The following is a 15665-nucleotide window of genomic DNA, read 5'->3' as shown; positions in this document are numbered from 1 at the left end:
TTGTGAAAATGGGCACACACGTGGCTCACATTCACCAGTAACTCAGGCAAATTGGGGTAGGTTTGGAGAAACCACTGAACCACTAATTTGAAAACGTGGGCTAGGCATGGGATGTGTGTGAGATTGCCGAGCTCCAAAGCCTCCACCAAGTTACGGCCATTATCAGACACAACCATGCCTGGTTCTAGGTTGAGTGGCCAGAGCCACAGCTCAGTCTCTTATCCCCTGCCACAGCTCTGCAGCTAAGCACCTAGAAATGGTCTGCTCAGAAACAGAAGTGTGCTATAAACCCATGTCTAGGTTGGTAGAAAACAAAATTGTGGGAATTGCTCATGCTTTGTTAGAGGACCAAATAACCCTCTCTTCTGGTGGCCTCTTCTGGGCTTTCCAAAGCTTGTGTGTGCGTTCCCTCAAGTAACCAAAGATCCCAACACCTCCTAACAGCTAGGTCAAAACAACCATTCTGCCTCAATCAGTCCATTGAGTGTCCCCTTCTTAAAGTCTGTCAACTCGGCCAATGTTCGAGTGGGTCATAGAGACATGTTAACAATCTCTCATCAAGAGGTACACTACCCAAAAAGTAGCCTCTGAGAGCCTTGCAGTAAGGGAAGCACTTTTATGCCCTCTTGTGGCAATAGCCAGTGTTTAATCAGACCTCACCTGAAATTATTTACATATTTGCCTGGGACATAACAGCATTCTGAGTTATACAGCAATCCAATATTTGAGTCTGGGTACATTATTTTTTATGTCAATGAGTGTATCATCAAAGCTTGTAAGACCGGCTCTTTTTGTTATTATTTCAATGCCATTTTGATATTCAATGGTGATGATAGACAGATAGAAAATGGTTAGAAAGAAATAAATAAATGGTTAATGTTGCTTTCTTGGATTCTGTCACCAGATGGCGCCCGGTTAACACAGAGTGACACATCTGGCGACACATCCCAAGGTCTTTCCCAACAGATATAGAAGAAATAACCTGTCCCTCTGGCCTTTACTATACCTGCGTGCAATATGGTCCCAGAGTAGGGAGACAGTCCCATAAAATCTGATATTTGCTGGTTGCTTAATGCTAAAAGCAATGCTTCAATGTTTTCACTTTTCTCAGAGTTTTCCCATCATATTTATCTATTTATGTGTCACCTTCAGTAAAAAAATTATGCAGAGACGGCACAGGGACAGATAATCGACGTAGATGACAAGTTTTATTCCCCTTTATCATATTATGTCTGGTATATGTATATGCATACAGTTCCCCTTATCAGAGTACGCGCAGCACTGATCTGGTGGTCCTAGTAATTGGCTATTCTTCTTGTTAAGGAAATTTGCATTGAATTTCTAGATACCTTATAGTTACATTCAATTAGGGCTCATTCAGACGGCCGTATGCTGTCCGCAAAAAGTCAGATACTTTTTTTGCAGATTAGATGCTGCCCTATTTACTTCTACGGGACCTTTTTCTTCCATTCCATGGCTCAGCAAAACAAATGAAACATGTCCTATACTTGTCAAAACCAATGAAAACCAGGACATGGCCCCATTGAAGTCTATGGGTCAGCAAAAAACGGAATGTAATCCTATGCTGAACTGTCCGCAAAAAAAAGATCTGCATTTTTGCAAACAGCATACGGCCGTCTGAACGAGCCCTCAGGAGGTAGATTTCAGGGTTTCTTAGGCCTCATGTACATGGCCGTTGCCCGGTCGTGGCCATTTTTCGGCCCACTTGAATGGGTCCGCAATCCGGACCTCTGTTGTGGACCGGAAGCACGGAACCCCACGGAAGCATGTTCTATTTTTTTTACAGTGCTGACAGATCACGGACCCATTCAAGTTGACTGGGTCTCGATCCGTCCCCGCCGCCGCACGGATGTTGCCCATGCAAAAAAAGTTATACAAAAATGAGCCACAAAATATGAAAAAAAAAAAACATTTCCTTACCCTTACTGATCCCGCTCCCCTGCTGTTTCCGATGCTGGTCTGGTCCCAGTTGCTTTTTACTTCCTGTTTCCAGCTTGAAATGCTGAAAATGCCAGGAAAGACCCGTTCATCTAATAGTGGTGACCCACCTCAACGTGGGTCGTGGATCGGCTACGTGGGCCACACCTGGTCTGTGGATCCAGGACCAGCAAGGGCCAGGAATAGCAAGGATGGAGTATCGAAGAGGTTGAGTTGACTTTTTATTTTTAGCCCTTTGTGGACCATATACTAATATATATATATATATATATATATATATATATATAATATATTTTATTTTTTATTTTATTTTTCCCGAAAATCGCTTTAACCTACCAGTATGCTTTAGGAATGTGGAGGCAAACGGGAGCATCTACTAAAATCCAGCGTCTATCCCTGCAAAGGTTTTCCTTCTCTCTGCTTTTGATAATAATTTGAAAGGTTGGGATCTCCCTGTTTGTTTCTGTTGCTATCTAGAAGATAAGCGGCACCGACAGCACCTCTTATCTCCATTCAATTATGGGGGTTTCGGCCGTCTCTTTCGCCTTGCTTTAGCCAACGGCTGTAGAACATCAATATGGGCGTGGAAATTGAAATTGCGTAGATGGTATCAAACGTTTAATGACAGAGATGGATTCACATTAAACGTACGGAGAAGAGTCACTAAGAACAGAGGGAGGAACTAAACTACTTAGAACACATTTCTAATGTCAACTTTTGGGTCGCTACTCCCATTCTCCTAGCGTTGTGCACGTCTCTAATCTCACAACCTATATTCTGTTTATGCTTTTACCAGTAGATGGAGCTGCCATATTGAGGTGTTGCATGCATTTTTATATATTTATTTCCTTTGCAGTTTCATGCCTTACAGACCATAGAGAAAGCACCAGTACAGGAGATGGAGAACATTAAGAAGAGGTTTATCTTTTCTTTTGCAAGCAGAATGAAATGAAGGTGGCAGCTTTGTGCATATCTGTGCCTCACCGCGGAAAACCTGCCTTGGCAAGAACCCCGGGACGTTACCCTATGCTATAACATCTAATGTATCCCTCATCAGGTAAGATTACAGTACATTTTCTGCTTCTCGCTTGCATGCAACACATGGTCCGCAGCTCCTCATGACATGCATTACTATTATCATTTTCAACAACCTGATATTTATAGCTTTTCGACGCCCCAATCTATTCTCTATCTCCATAGTATCTGTTAGCAAGTTAAAGGGATGAATTTGGAACATTTTGCTACCCCCCCCCCACCCCGTTCCTCACTGCTTCTAATAATCTTGCAATCAGCATATAATTATGTCTACTTCCTTATCTTTTGCCCATGAGGTAGGAGAGGGCGAACTGTATCTGCTTACTGTCTGCTCCCCCCCTGCAGCAGACTAATCACATATCAGGATCAAATCTGTTATAGAAAGCCAGGGCTTATTAGATACTGCTGCTATTTTCCTGGAAAAAAAAAAAAAAGAAAAGAAAAAAAAGAAGCAAAAACATATCCTTTAGGCCTAAGAGATTTTATTTCCCTTTGCTCGGATCAGGAGGCCTTTCGGGTGGCATCCTCTTTATTCATCTGAAAATATGCCTGCAACCTTCAAATAAGTTTGAAAAATATAATAGTTTAGAATAAATTCAACGTATTTTTTGTGTGTATTTTTGTTGCTTTTATTAGACCTTTTTTGAAGGACACTTAGTAAGGATGATTGAAATTAGTATGTATATTTCGTGATTATTATTTTTTTTTTTAGAGATATATTTTTTTTGTTAGCTAGGGCGTTGTTCTATGTTCTGATCTGATTGCATTCCGGACAATTCCAGCTCTTTGTTCTGTGATCTTTTGCAGAAAGGTTAATTGTATATAAATCATGCAAAATAATGGTAATCTATGCAGATTGAGGGGCATCCTTTAACTCAGATCAAGCTTTAGTGATTAAATGTAACCTTAGCATGAGGGGAAGTCGCTCGAGGTTTTTTATGTTTTTTTTTCTCCATCCTGAGTGTGGGTGTGGCAGGGCTAACCTTCCTCTTAAGTCTAAATTGACAATCTGTACAGAGCAAGATGAAGTGATACTCACTGTACGCCGGCTGCCGGCACTATTTCAGATAGTGAACTTTGCATCTGCTTTTGATGCTGATTTTTATATGTAATTTCAGAGCAGACATTATTTCTAACTCAGTATGTTATTTTTCTGCAAACGGAAGATTTTTTAATATATAATTTTTTTTTATGCACTTCTATGGCGCTTTAAGGATATTAGCATCACACTGTCCCCATTGGGGCTCACAATCTAACCTCCCTATCAGTACGTCATTGGAGTGTGGGAGGAAACCCACGCAAACACAGGGAGAACATACAAACTCCATGCGATGTTGTCCTTGGCCGGATTCAAACCTAGGACCCCAGCTTTGCAAGGCACCAGTGCTAACCACTGAGCCACCGTACTGCCCATATGCTTTTTATATGTTATCAAACTGAACGTAACAGGTTAAAAGCTACAAAATATCAAGTAAATGGCATTTTTAATTTCTGATTTATCTCCTTGTACCATTATTATTCCTTTAAAATAAAAAATAAAAAATCCAAATGAAATGGTCGCTCTTTAGCCACTATAGACGCAACATATATTACACATTAAAAAGTAAACTTATTTTTATAACTTATTCATGATCTAGAAAAGAAAAAGTCAAAGAGCAGCACAAACAAATTGGCAGTGCAATACCTTCAAAAGACCGGTGACCCAGGTCTCACTGAATACATTGAAAAAATTCATGATTTTTTTTTTTTTTTTTTTTTTTTTTTTTACACAATGCGTATAAAACGGTGTGATTTTGTTTTTACCACTTTACCTGCACACAATGCAGATTATGTGCGTTTTTTCCGTGGGGATTGTAATACAGGAAAAAAGGAGCGTCATACAGTGTAAGCAAAGTGTAGACTTTGCTTTTTATTTCCGTGCTGAAATTGGCCTGTGGTGCGGATTTTGAAATCTGCAGCATGTCGACTGTTTGTGCGATTCCGCACCTTCTGTACAGTGGTTTTCCCCATAGACTTCAAGGGGGCTGTTAACATAAGCAGAAAATGTTCATGAAAATACGACCAAAAATAACGCATAAAAAAAGCACAAAGAATGCACCAAAACTAGTGCAGGTTTATGTGCGGTTTTGGCGCAAATTTCATGCAGATTTTCTATATGGTATCCTTATGGATCATATAATTCTCCTTTAATGTTTATTATCCTAAAAATGCATTTCTTTGTAGTTAAAGTCTAATACATGACATTTTTATTTAGTTGTTAAAGCCCAGTTTCACAAATATTAGAATTTTTCAAATCAATATGGAATATACTTTTTTTTTTTACTTAAGAAGGATCTGTCATCTCACCTGACTTATCTGTTTTAGTTCGTATGTTTATTCCCTATGAAACAATTATTCTGAAGCATCATTTCTTAGAACTATACATTTTGCAGTTCCTCTGTTATTCCTCCTAGAAATATATGACTGAATGGATGCTACCAGTTGGGGGGGTTCCTGTACACACTGAGGTCTCTTTCACACGTTCGTGGTGACATCCATGACAGGTTGGTCAGTGGTTCATCCGTGAAGATATCCATGACAAGGATCCGTGTTTGGTCCATGTGTCCATTTTTTGCCCCCCGTTTGTCATCCATTTTCCACGGACACTGCTAGGATGAAAATTTGTATCCAGCACATCTCCTACCAATGGTCTGTGAAAATCACTGAAAGAACATGGATGGCATCCGTGTTATATCAGTGCTTTTCATGGATCCATAATATGCATAAGGGGTCTGTAATCACAGGCAAAAATAGGACGTGCTTCCCTGGTGTCACTACTGACCCACAGTTCATGGAAAGCCACTGAAGTGTAAATGCACACATTGGAGTGTGTCAGTGGAGACCACAGACAGCCCATGTCCATGATTGACTTATGTGTGAAAGAGGCCTGACACCGTATAATTAGTCCTGAAAGTGTCAGACTGTACAGTGACACTTTTGACAAGAATTGATACATTTCTAGAGGAATAACAGAGGAACAACATAACACAAAGTTAGGCCTCATGCAAACAGACGTTGATCGGCCATTCCTGCATTGGGCACCGCAATTTGCAACATCCATGCGGATCCTGCAGACAGATCCAGACCTATTCAACTTGAATGGGTCAGTGATCTGTCCGCACTGCAAGAAACTAGTGCATGCATTTTTGCGGTGCGGAGGCACGGAGAGCAACCCCACGAAAGCACTCTGTTCCGCACCGGACCTTCAGGATTGTGGACCCATTCAAGCTGTATGTGGGCGACAATACGGGCACGGTCGGGCAACAGCTGTGTGCATGAGGCCGTATGAGAAAACGTTCCCCAGAATTTATCATGTGGCATGCATGTCAGGATGAGAAAACTGATTCTTATCAAAAAGTTCAGATTTAGACAAAACCAATTTTTTTGTGAATCATTTTGGGCGAGCCAACATGAGAGAGGGCGAACCAACACGAGAGAGGCCGAACCAATGAGAGAGAGACAGAGAGAATATGGGTGAGAGAAAGAGATGAAAAGATTAGCATTCTTTTCTGTTTTGGAAGAAAATCTATTTTGACTATCTTTCCCAGAAAGCAAAAAAAGAAAGGAGGGGATATCCTATCTAATGCCAGAAGAATTAAGATATGCGATTATATTCCTAGAAACCAAGAGTAGTGTCGCCTGCCATACAATATTCAAGCATATTTTTTGGTCTCCCTAATGATGAAGAGCACCCCAAAGAGAACCCCACAAGGCCAGTCAACCAAGTAAGACAAGTTTCTCTAGAGACATTCTTGTTCTTTCTCTTTTTTAAAAAAAGTCTTACTTTCATTTGAATACTATTTTAGAGCTTTTTCTGGTTCATCTGAAGTTGGTAAAAAATGGTGAAATAAAATTAGTGTTCACTGTTTTTGCTGATGTATCCTCCAGTAAATAGGAAGGAGCCGTCCCACTGAAGTGAGACAGCAGGAGCTATAATTATATCTATTAGGTAAAAGGTGGACACAGCAACAATATAAACGCTGCATTATATTTACACAGCAGATTGGCAAAGATGCTACAAAAATAGCTAAACCAGCCTCACACTTGCAACTAGTCCTTTATTAGAGAAAAGCAAATGAAAACAACATGTCTAGTTGCAGGCCTTAAGGGAAACCTTTGTGTGGGTAATATTTCTATTATGGAGACCAGATGATATATGTGATGACTATTGTAGGCTGGGCAAGGCTCCTCTGGATTTCTGGGTAAAATATATCCAAATTATCATGTATAACATCTGCCGGCATCAAATAGGTTTAGTAAAGCTAATTTTAATATCTTTCCCAGAAAACCAGTGGGGTATCACCAGGTTTACATTACTGCGCACATGAACTCGGCATAATGAGGGCATCGCCCGGCCTACAATACAGCGCAGAATTACTCAGCATTCTAGGGGCTCTCCATAATGAGAAAGAGTATCACTTGAACAATGCATATATGTTGTTGAGAAACACATACACACACCTTTATCTTGTATGTCATTATCATCCAAACCCACTATCTAATGTTTATGTTCCCTTCAGATTTTCCGCCAACATCTGCCATTAAGGGTAGAGAAGGGTTGAGCATTTTGGATTAAAATCTTGATCCTTTTGTTCTCAGGGAGAGCAAAATTGCCTATCAAAAGTATTTGGCAGCACCCTTCTTCCCTCTCCCATTTGAGCTGAGCCAAGCATGCTTATGTATAGGAGGGATCAAGACAGAGATCTATCGGTTCTCTCGTCTATGGTCGGCTTATAGCTGGCCATTAGATTAATGTTGGCGAAATAATTTTTTAATTAGGTAATTTTTCATTAAATTATCTTCCTTTGGCTTTCATATTTCTAATGCACTATATTGGAAGTTTATTGGGTGTTTTGTGGCCATATTTCATATGTGACTGTATTTTATACGGCCATGTGAAAATATTAAAGTGGTCCTCTAAGTCTGAAAAATTGACAGTCTATCCATAGAATAGGCCAACAAAACAAAATTCGAGGGGGCCAACAAAACAAAATTCGAGGGGGCCCACCTCCCAGCACCACAGCCAATCAACTGATAGCAGTTTCTGGGGCTATGCAGCAAGTGCCGCCCCCCCCTTCGCCAGTTACCAGACACAGCTCCGTACTTCTGATGGTGACTGTGCATAGTATTGGAACTCAGTCCAATTCTCAGAATGAGACCAAACTGCCCTAAGCTGTAATACCAGAGACGACCACTAGGAAACATATTTAGCTGTGCCTGGTAAATGAAGGGAATAGGTAATCAGCTGATTAACATGGGTGCCGGAGGTCGGATCCCTACCAATTGGCTAGTAATGGTTTATCTTAAACAAGGGTCAGAAATGTTGTGTTCCTGGAGAAATCCTTATTGGCTCTTCAATATGAACTATATGTGATATGGATGAAAGGCTTGTGGGAAATTACCTTTAGTGGGTGAATATCTGGAAACAGATCAGCACCACAAAGAGTTTATGTCAAGTGGAATATGATATGTTTTCATGTTATCTTACAGTTTTTGGTCTGTTTTTATCTTTATATTCATTTATTTTAAGAAACACATTTTGTTATCTGATATTTCACATAGAAAGGGTAATATAATAAGGTTAGCTGCAGTTCTTCTCATAGCGTACATATGTACAACATCTAATAGTTACTTAAAGAAGCACTCCCACAAAAATATTTATTCTCTGACCTGTTAGAAAGGTACATGATATAAAATCTTCTTACCAGTGACTGTATTTGCGAGTTATAACCTCCCTTCTGATCCTTGGCTGTGTCATGTGACCAACACTATGATCTCCAATTGACAAGGAACTCAGTTATTTGTCTATTCATCCCTATGAGACTGACATAGAATACATAGAGAAATTGACTTCCTGTCCACACATGAGAAGCTGTGTTATTTGGAAAGTCAGAGAGCTGGTCACATGACACAGCTGAGGATCAGAAGGGAGGTTTTAACTCACAAATACAGTCAGTGGTAAGAAGATTCACTAAAGTTTACATCATGCACCTTTCTAACAGGTCAGAATACATTTATTGTGGGAGTGCTTCTATGATTAATTAGTTTACATATCCACTCAAGAAACACCATAGTATCTGGATAAACCTGCAGTTGTGGTGCCCATGGAAATAAATATTTGCTGCCACCGCAAGAATTTAAGAATTGTTTCATTACTTAATACATGTCATTAACTTAATTTTAATTAGCTAATTGGGATTTTTTGTAATACATTATATTTAAATCCTAAAAATATGGATTATGCAATGTATGGAATAATCCAGGAGTCACAAAGGAGGATGAAAGTCTTATAGGGTAATTTATAAAGCTGGTGTGAAGTAGAACTGGCTCAGTTGCCCATAGCAACCAATCAGATTCCACCTTTCATTGTTGACAGCTGCTTTGTAAAATGAAAGGTGGAATCTGATTGGTTGCTATTAGCAACTAAGCCAGTTCTACTTTACACCAGTTTGATAAATTGCCCCATTAATAGCTGCACTTCAATGAGACCTTAACGATTAACGCTCTTTGGCTTATACGTACATGCATATACATAATAGGCAGTGAGTAGGGATGAGCCGAAGGTCGGGTTCGCCGGGTTTGGGATTCGAACTTGACCCAAACTTGACCCCGAACCCCATTGAAGTCAATTGGGACCCGAACTTTACTTTATTATTTTCCGTTATGATATGGTTATAACAGAAAATTATAGCATTCTTAAGACAGACTCCAAAAGAATATGGTCATTTACGGGTAAAAAAAACAACTCTCCTCATCCACTTGATCGCGCTGCCACAGTGCCTTCTATCTTCTTTCAGCAGGACCTACCAAAGGACCTACGATAAAGTCAACACGCTCACCACGTGGTGAGCGTGGTGACATAATCGCAGGTCCTTCTGAAATAAGTTAGAAGGCAGCACGATCAAGTGGATAATTTGAGTAGAGGAAAGGGACTGTGACCCTTTTCCCTGTTATCCAGACATGCGTCTGTGCCTGACACTGCACCTCAGCCCCATTCACTTGAATGCAGAATATTGGGGGCCAGTCCTTTACAAATCACATATTGATGGCTTCTCAGAAGGATAGATCATCAATGCATAGTATTTGAACTTAGTTGCACGCAGGGGATAACCTGGTTAATTTGCTGAATTGACAGCTGGCGGAGACTCTGGAGATTCTCCACAGAAGGTGGCTGTTTGAGTCACACTGTTTGAAGATGACAGGATTCCTGGAAAAAAAACATTTAGATATCTTGAATGGTTATGCTGTCTGGTCAGCTTCTAATAACCGCCATGCTGACTTTCTTACATGCAGTATGGATTGCAGATTATATATCAATGACCCTGTCCCTTGTCAGTGTGATTCCTACGTTGCAACCACAGTGTGGTATTGTGATCTAAAGGTTTAGTTTACAACAGCCAAGACCACCCATGTGTATGGCGGTCTCCCAACTCATCCCGTATGGATTAGGAAATAAGTTCCCGCTAGAAGTGTCTGGTAGCAGCGTATTCCCTTCTCTCCTTATATGTGGGGTTGGGAGGATTAGTGAACCTATGATGAACCTATCGGGAGATTCATGGTGCCCAAACCACAGGCACCATAAAATCCTGACCAGCAGGTCCAGATCCAGGTTCATGTGGGCCCTTGGGGATAAAGTCTCAGTGGGCCCCCTTGTGGCATTTTGCACGATGCACGTGGCAATGAAACTGCATTTAGTATAGATGTTGCCAAATAGACAGAGCCTGTGCGCCAGGACAAAAAATATTCCCCTATAATGTGAGCCAACACAAACAATACCCCTATAATATGCACCAGTACAAAAACTACCCTTTAATAATTGCGTCAGTACATATGAGATCATCAGATCCCCATAACAGATCCTCAGATCAGACCCCCATATCAAACCTCACGGGACCCCCCATCAGACTTTCATGTTATACCCCCCAATATCAGACCTCAGATCAGACCCCCTTTAGACTTTTATGTCAGACCCCCATATCAGACCTCAGATTAGGACTCCATGTCAGACCCAATCACCATATCAGATACCCTTTAGACCAGGGGTGCACAACGTTTTCTGGTTGGGGGCCACATTTTCAGACTGAACCAACGTCAAGGGCCGAAAATAAAATTTAAAGGGGTAAAAAACCTGAAATACTGTATTTATGGCATATCGAACATACAGTATATGCCATTAATGTGTAGTTACACTTCCAGGACTCCCATCTAATGGGAGTAAACATAAAAAATACATGTGAGCAGCCACAAGACATAGACATACATGTTTGTTACTAGATGGTTGGGGGCCGCACAGAATGGTATCAAGGGCCGCATGTGGCCCCCGGGCCGCAGGTTGTGCACCCCTGCTTTAGACCATGGATGTCAAACTCATGGCCCTCCAGATGTTGCAAAACTACAACTCCCATCATTCCCTGATAGCTGTAGTATGCCCAGGCATGATGGGAGTTGTAGTTTTGCAACAGCTGGAGGGCCACGAGTTTGACATCCCTGCTTTAGACCTTCATGTGAGACCTCAGATCAGGACTACTTATGAGATGGGGCCCCCATATCAGACCTCAGACTTTAAAACAAATAAATTAACTTACCTCCCCTGCTATGCTTCCACTATCCCGATACGGCATTCTCCCCTGCAGTCGCGCTCCCTCGTCTTCTCTGGGGCCCCGCTGCACAGTCACCTGACTGCTTGCAACTTCAGGTCATAGTCCGGTCCGGAGGAGACCAGGGAGGAGAGGTGAGTACAGCACTCACAGTGCTTCACTCCCCCACCTCCTGCAGACTATAATGGAAGCGCTCACTAGTATTCCCTTTTTAAGACAAGCTGAGTCTTATAAAGTGAAAAAATACAGCGCCACAGCCTGTGGGCCCCCCTGGCTTAGGGGCCTGGTTGCAACTGCAACCACTGTGACCTTTATAGCTACACAAGTGGCAGTGGGTCCCCCAAGAGCAGTGGGCCCCAGCACTTGCTCGGCTATGCCATGTGCTGACGCCAACACTGCTGAAAGGCTACCTTTTTATAAACGAGCCAGGAACGGGGAAGAAAGTCACGGGGCCACTTAACAACAATATATGGGAGAAGCCAGTGGGGAGACATCCCTCCATGGCTCTTCTACCTGTTCCTGGAGCATTTGTTCAGTGTTTTAAAGTAAAACATATATATATATATATATATATATATATATATATATGTTTGTAAAGGGAGAACCTGTCGAGATTTCCTGTTAACCCTGGTTTTGAATACATGACTCTCCTGACAGGTTCTCTTTGATAGAGACTGCTCTGTATGTGACTTGGGCAGATACTGAGGACTATTAACATCTGCTATGGAAGCAGAGTGAACATTGCATTATGAGGCCTGCTTAAAAACAGGATTTTGGATGCTAATATAGTAGCTCACACTAAACATGAGGACTTTCACAGCAAGTCTTTAATTTTAGATCCACTGTGGCAAATGCAAAATGTTTTATTAGCATCATCATCATTATCATCTTATTGTTATTATTATTATTATTATTATTATTATTATTGTTACTATTATTTTATTAGCAATATACACTGACCAAAAATATAAACGCAACACTTTCGGTTTTGCTGAATTCAAAGATCTGAAAGATCTGAAACATTTTCTACCTTCACAAAAGACCCATTACTCTAAGGCCTCATGCACACGACAGTTTTTTTTCACGGCCCGCAAAAACTGGGTCCGTGGGTCCGTGATCCGTGACCGTTTTTTCGTCCGTGGGTCTTCCTTGATTTTTGGAGGATCCACGGACATGAAAAAAAAGTCGTTTTGGCGTCCGCCTGGCCGTGCGGAGCCAAACGGATCCGTCCTGAATTACAATGCAAGTCAATAGGGACGGATCCGTTTGAAGTTGACACAATATGGTGCCATTTCAAACGGATCCGTCCCCATTGACTTTCAATGTAAAGTCTGGAGTTCTGTTATACCATCGGATTGGAGTTTTCTCCAATCCGATGGTATATTTTAACTTGTAGCGTCCCCATCACCATGGGAACGCCTCTATGTTAGAATATACTGTCGGATATGAGCTACATCGTGAAACTCATTTCCGACAGTATATTCTAACACAGAGGCGTTCCCATGGTGATGGAGACGCTTCAGGTTAGAATATACAAAAAAACTGTGTACATGACTGCCCCCTGCTGCCTGGCAGGTGCTGCCAGGCAGCAGGGGGCAGACCCCCCCCCCCTGTTTTTAACTCATTGGTGGCCAGTGGGCCCCCCCTCCCCTGTTGTTAACTCGTTGGTGGCCAGTGTGCGCACCCCCCTCCCTCCCTCTATTGTTTTAATACATTGGGGCCAGTGTGCGCGCGCCCCCCAACCCCCCCTCTATTATTTTAATACATTGGGGCCAGTGTGCGCGCGCCCCCACAACCCCCCCCCCTCCCTCCCTCTATTGTTTTAATACATTGGGGCCAGTGTGCGCGCGCCCCCCCAACCCCCCCTCCCTCCCTCTCTCTATTGTTTTAATACATTGGGGCCAGTGTGCGCACCCCCCCAACCCCCCCCCCCCCCCCCCCCCTCCCTCCCTCTATTGTAATCATCATCGGTGGCAGCGGAGTAGAAGATTTTCATACTTACCTGCTTCTTGCTGCTGCGATGTCTGCGTCCGGCCGGGAGCTCCTCCTACTGGTAAGTGACAGCAATGCGCCGCACAGACCTGTCACTTACCAGTAGGAGGAGCTCCCGGCCGGACGCAGACATCGCAGCAGCAAGAAGCAGGTAAGTATGAAAATCTTCTACTCCGCTGCCACCGATGATGATTACAATAGAGGGAGGGAGGGGGGGTTGGGGGTTGGGGGGGTGCGCACACTGGCCCCAATGTATTAAAACAATAGAGGGAGGGAGGGGGGGTTGGGGGGGCGCGCGCACACTGGCCCCAATGTATTAAAACAATAGAGGGAGGGAGGGAGGGGGGGTTGGGGGGGGGCGCGCACACTGGCCCCAATGTATTAAAACAATAGAGGGAGGGAGGGAGGGGGGTGCGCACACTGGCCACCAACGAGTTAACAACAGGGGAGGGGGGGGGCCGCACAATGATATTCAAACTGGGGAGGGGGGGGGGGGGGTCTGCCCCCTGCTGCCTGGCAGCCCTGATCTCTTACAGGGGGATATGATGGGGTTAATTGTACTATCATATCCCCCTGTAAGAGATCGGGTGCTGCCAGGCAGCAGGGGGCAGTCTTGTACAAAGTTTGCAGTGTATTCTAACTAGAAGCGTCCCCATCACCATGGGAACGCTTCTGTGTTAGAATATACTGTCGGAAATGAGTTTTCACGAAGTGAAAACTTAGATCAGAAAAAGCTTTTATGCAGACGGATCTTCGGATCCGTCTGTATGAAACTAAAACCTACGGCCACGGATCACGGACACGGATGCCAATCTTGTGTGCATCCGTGTTCTTTCACGGACCCATTGACTTGAATGGGCCCGTGAACCGTTGGCCGTGAAAAAAATAGGACAGGTCATATTTTTTTCACGGCCAGGAAACACGGCTCACGGATGCGGCTGCCAAACGGTGCATTTTCCGATTTTTCCACGGACCCATTGAAAGTCAATGGGTCCGTGAAAAAAAACGGAAAACGGCACAACGGCCACGGATGCACACAACGGTCGTGTGCATGAGGCCTAAATCTGTGTTATATCCTTTGCTGAGATAATCCATCCCACCTCATAGGTGTGGTATATCAAGGTGCTGATTAGACAGCATGAATATTGAATTGAAAAAAGAAAGGCTCCGGCACCAAGCGTGGACGTAGAAAAAGTTCCCAATCTTTATTCAGCAAGTTCCATATACAGCAAACAGTGGCACAGGCTCCCGCTTAATCCCAGGCTTTTCTTCCTTTGCATATAGCATGAATATTGCACAGGTGTGCCTTAGAATTACCACAATAAAGGGACACTCTGAAATATGCACAGTTTTGCCTTAGGCCTCATGCACACGACTGTTGTTGTGTTCCGTTACGCAAAATGGGGTTCCGTTGTTCCGTGATCCGTTTCCGTTTTTGTTTCCGTGTGTCTTCCTGTATTTTTGGAGGATCACCAGACATGAAGGAAAGTAAAAAAAAGTCATGACAATCTAGTGTGCCTCCGCGTTTTTTCACTGACCCATTGACTTGAATGGGTCCGCAAACCGTTTTCCGTGAAAAAAATAGGACAGGTTATATTTTTTTGACGGACTGAAACCACGGATCATGGACGCGGATGACAAACTGTGCATTAGCTGAGTTTTCAACTGACCCATTGAAAGTCAATGGGTCCGCAGAATATCACGAAAAATGGAACAACGGACACGGAATGAAACGGTCGTGTGCATGAGGCCTTACTGGGGTGGTTCAGAAAGCCAGTCAGTATCTGGTGTGGCCACCATTTGCCTCACGCAGTGCAACACATCTCCATCGCTTAGAGTTGATCAGGTTGTTGATTGTGGCCTGTAGAATGTTGGTCCACTCCTCTTCGATAGCTGTGCGAAGTGGCAGAATATTGGCAGGAACTGGAACACGCTGTCGTATACGCTGATCCAGGGCATCCCAAACATGCTCAATGGGTGACATGTCCGGTGAGTATGCTGGCCATGCAAGAACTGGGATGTTTTCAGCTTCCAGGACTTGTG

The 15665-nt window shown here is 43.0% G+C and overlaps 1 protein-coding gene across 1 annotated transcript in view; it reads left to right on the top strand.

Annotated features, from left to right (window-relative positions):
• The first annotated feature begins 2915 nt into the window (after window positions 1-2915).
• LOC122944650 (sodium channel protein type 2 subunit alpha-like) overlaps window positions 2916-15665 on the top strand; it is a 181434-nt gene continuing 168684 nt past the window's right edge. The window contains exon 1 of the mRNA XM_044303168.1: window positions 2916-3016. The gene's annotated coding sequence lies outside the window, so the exon portion shown is untranslated. The remainder of the gene's footprint in view (window positions 3017-15665) is intronic.

The sequence above is a fragment of the Bufo gargarizans genome, chromosome 8, assembly GCF_014858855.1.
Source record: "Bufo gargarizans isolate SCDJY-AF-19 chromosome 8, ASM1485885v1, whole genome shotgun sequence".
In the NCBI taxonomy this organism is placed as follows: Eukaryota; Metazoa; Chordata; class Amphibia; order Anura; family Bufonidae; genus Bufo; species Bufo gargarizans.
This window is presented reverse-complemented; position numbering and strand designations above follow the sequence as displayed.